Below are 4,589 nucleotides of genomic sequence, written 5' to 3'. Positions count from 1 at the left end.
CTATCTGTCTGAATATCAAACATCTTAGGCATGACATGGAACAGATATTTTTCATCAAGTATTGATATGTTGAACTTTAAGTCCCTATAGAATATGATGAAAAAAATTTTAAAATTAGAATATATTTTAAAAATAGGCATAACAAATTATATAATTCTTATGTTTACACATAAGTCCAAAAATCTAACCACATATAACCTTGAAGCAGGACAGTCCCACAATATTCCTTTTCCTGTCTCTTGCCTTCATTCACCACCCCCTTCTTTTTGAACAATCATCTACCCGAGAGACAGCACAGCAGCAACTGGCATGTCATGACAAGCAGCCCATATTCAGAAGACCTGAATGACTGGCACTCCAAGCATGAAACTACTATTACAGATTACCATCTTCATTGCATTTCAGAGTAGTTTCTTTAAAAGAAAACATCTTAACCTCTTTTTTGTTATTTTGTGTTTTTCCAAAGTGTGCAAAAGAAAATCAGAAAGCAATACCCAGATACACAAACACATGTGCACAACTATATATATTAATGGCTATATATGTATGTATAGGTAGTAATATTTTTCAACAAATCCTATAATGAAAGATTAGTAAAGTTCTCTAATGGAACAAAAGGCTGCAATACAGTCTTCTAGGTAAAGAAAAATTACTGCACTGCACAGGCAAAAATTCAGTAACACCAGGTGCTACTCTAGACATGTAGAGCTAATTAAGATTTAATATACTTTTCTGCTTCAACAATGAAATAGGGAGGGACTAGAGGGAATTAGTTTGTATTGCCAAAAATCTATATGATGGTCAGAAAAGTAAAAATTAGTATTTATGAAAAATTCCACTTATTTTGATTTGTTTGAGGAACACTTTCACTTTTGAGGAGGCCCCTTCCTGCCTTTCATCTGGAACTTAAATTTTATGTTTAGATTTTAGTGCTTTATATAAGAAGGTTTTGGACAAACCAGACGTCATGACCATCCAGGAAATCTATGTTTAATGGAATAAAAAGAAGAGCTCCTAGAGCTTGGCAACTATTTTACTACTGCCTGATTTAGCAACATCGAATGGAGATGGCAAGTTTTATCATGCACCTTTAACTACCAAATTCACAACACAAACAGAAGGTTTACCATGGGAGGTAAAGAATGATCAGACTATATCCTGTAGTTACTCTTCCAGTAAAACAGCATGTGTTGTCTAAAATTGCTATGGGAACCTGGGAGCTCATCAGAAAAATGAGTTCTAGTTGAATGTCTTTTTTTAAAATATACTATACCATAACCTCCACAATAAATGAAAAGTGTACATGAGGACATCCATTATAAGAACAAATATTAACATTAAAATAGAGCAGAATGATGCTGAATTTTGCAACTTAATCATTGTGCTGAATTCTTATTTCATGCACTCAAATGAATATAAGGAATACAGATTTGTTCTCCAGGTCCTCTTCTACCTACCTACCTACCTACCTACACACACACACACACACACACACACACACACACACACGTGTGTGTGTGTGTGTGCTATTAGATATTTCTTTTTCTGCAAAAACTGCAGATATTCCTATAAATAATTGGAACTTCCAACACTTGGGAGGCTGAAAACAGGAGGATCACTATATGTCTGATCTGTGTAGTGAGATCCTGTAGACCCTGTACTAAATACACAAAAAAATAATAATAGGTCTCAATGAATGTGCCAGTAGCTGAGGTATTTCTTGTGTGTTGTCTTTGCTAGCACAGCCAGGCCTATATGCAAGCAACCATGTCGAAGGGACCTGTAGTTGGTACTGATCTTGGCACCACCTACTCCTGTGTGGGTGTCTTCCAGCACAGAAAAGTGGAAATACTTGCCAATGATCAGGGAAATCAAACCACTCCAAGCTATGTAACTTTCACTGACACCGAAAGATTGATTGGAGATGCTGCAAAAAATCAAGTGGCGATGAACCCCACCAACACAATTTTTGATGCTAAGTGTCTGACTGGATGTAGATTTGATGATGCTGTGGTCCAGTCTGAAATGAAGCACTGACCCTTCATGTTGGTGAATGATACAGGCAGGCCAAAGGTTCAAGTAGAAGATAAAGGAGAGACAAAGAGCTTCTATCTAGAGTAGGCATCTTGTATGGTGCTGACAAAGATGAAGGAGATAGCAGAGGCTTATGTAGGGAAAACTGTTATCAATGTTGTAGTCACTGTGCCAGCTTACTTTAATGACTCTCAGCATCAGGCAACCAAAGATGCTGGAACTATTGCTGGCCTTAACGTACTTAGAATTATCAATGAACCAACTGCTGCTGCTATTGCTTATGACTTAGACAAAAAGGTTGGAGCTGAAAGAAATGTGCTGATTTTTTTACTTAGGAGGTGGCATTTTTGATGTGTCAATCCTCACTATTGAAGATGGAATCTTTGAGGTGAAATCTACAGCTGGAGACACCCACTTACATGGAGAAGATTTTGACAACTGTATGGTCAATCATTTCATTGCTGAATCCAAGAGCAAGCACAAGAAGTACAGTGAGAATGAAAGAGCTGTCCTTCATCTTCATACTGCATGTAAGCGAGCTAAAAGAACCCTCTCTTCCAGCACCCGGGCCGGTATTGAGATTGATTACCTCTTTGAAGGAATTGACTCCTACATCTCCATTACTTGTGCTCAATTTGAAGAGCTGAATGCTGACCTGTTCCGTGGCACTCTGGACCCTGTGGAGAAGGCTCTTCGAGATGCTAAACTGGACAAGTCTCAGATCCATGACTGTCCTGGTGGGTGGTTCTACCCATATCCCCAAGATCCAGAAGCTTCTGCAAGACTTCTTCAATGGAAAAGAATCGAAAAAGTGTATCAATCCTGATGAGGCTGTTGCTTATGGTGCAGCTGTTCAGGCAGCCATTTTATCTGGAGACAAGTCTGAAAATGTCCAAGATTTGCTACTGTTGGATGTCACACCTCTTTCTCTTGGTATTGAAACTGCTGGTGGTGTCATGACAGTCCTCACCAAGCACAATACCACCATTTCTACCAAGCAGACCCAGACCTTCACTACCTACTCAGACAACCAGTCTGGCATGCTCATTCAGGTATACAAAGGTGAGTAACCCATGACCAAGGATAACAACCTGCTTGACAAGTCTGAACTCACAGACATACCTCCTGTACCCTGTAGTGTTCCTCAGATTGAAGTAACTTTTGATATTGATGCCAACTGCATCTTCAATGTTTCGCAGTCAATAAAAGTACAGGAAAAGAGAACAAGATTAGCATTACTAACAATAAGGGCCGTTTGAGCAAGGAGGACATAGAGCAGATGGTCCAGGAAGCAGAGAAGTACAAAACTGAAGATGAGAAGCAAAGGGACAAAGTGTCCTTCAAGAACTCACTGGCATCCTACGCTTCTAATATGGAAGCTACTGTTGAAGATGAGAAGCTTCAAGGCACGATTAATGATGGAGATAAACAGAAGATTCTTGACAAGTGTAATGAAATCATCAACTGGCTAGATAAGAATCAGACTGCAGAGAAAGAAATTGAATATCAGCAGAAAGAGCTCGAGAAAGTCTGCAATCCCATCATCACCAAGCTGTCCCAGAGTGCAGGTGGCATGCCTGGAGGGATGCCTGGGGCTTCCCTAGTGGAGAAGCTCCTCTCTCTGGTGGTGCTTCCTTGGGGCCCACCATTGAAGAGACTGATTAAACAAACCTTAAATATAGCATTCTTCCACAACCAATAAAATTGAAGGACCTAAATTTGTAGCAAATTCTGTGGCAGTTATTAAAGTTGACCTGTTATAGTAAAGTACTGGGCATTCTCGATACTTGACTAATAGAACATATGCACAGGGAAACAGCATTGCACTTTAAGCACTGTACTTTAAGTGAAAATGCAATGTCCTCAATAAAAAATTTAAATTGGCACCATAAAAAATAATAATAATAATTAGAACTACCAGGAACTAGATTTACAAGGAAAATTATTAAAGAAGATATAGAAAAGAAGGGGACGGAGAAAACATGCAAATAAATATAAGCTCTAAAGCAATAATTAAGCCAGGTTTGGTGGTGTATGGCAGCAGTGGTTCACAAGATGGAATGGTGAGGCAGGAAGACTGCAAATTCAAATTCAGCCAGGGGAATGTAATGGCGTCAGGAGACATTCACAAAATTAATTTTAAAAAATGGGCTTGATGGGAGAACCCTAGGTACTAAAAACCAACAGCAACAAAAACAGTAACTTAGGAGGGAGATAGCTCAGTGGAGTAAGTGCTTGCCTGGCAAGCACAAGGTCCTGAGTTCGATCCCTGGTACCACCAAAATTAAAAAATAAAAAATAAAAAAAAAAACAGTAACTTAAGCACATTTCGATACATGAAACATGTTTCTCAGAAAAGTAAAAATATAACTTCCCTGGTGGTCTAGTGGCTAGGATTCCACGCTCTCAGAAAAGTAAAAATAGGTGTAATAGAAAATTTGATAGGTATTCCATTACTTGGGTCTTAATCCCACCTCTACCACTTATAAACAGGGAACTTTTCAGCAAATCAAAATCTTCCCAGCCTTTGCTCCACAGACTTTTTCCTAAACAGA

At 38.8% G+C, this 4,589-nt stretch overlaps 1 protein-coding gene and 1 pseudogene across 1 annotated transcript in view; one reads left to right on the top strand and one right to left on the bottom strand.

The window, feature by feature from the left end:
* Positions 1–4,589, bottom strand: part of Commd10 (COMM domain containing 10) — a 204,353-nt gene that overhangs the window by 106,527 nt on the left and 93,237 nt on the right. The gene's annotated exons all lie outside the window — the stretch shown is intronic.
* On the top strand, positions 1,767–3,699 carry LOC105743414 (annotated as a pseudogene).

Source organism: Octodon degus, unplaced genomic scaffold, assembly GCF_000260255.1.
Source record: "Octodon degus isolate 3935 unplaced genomic scaffold, OctDeg1.0 scaffold00124, whole genome shotgun sequence".
NCBI lineage: Eukaryota > Metazoa > Chordata > Mammalia > Rodentia > Octodontidae > Octodon > Octodon degus.
This window is presented reverse-complemented; position numbering and strand designations above follow the sequence as displayed.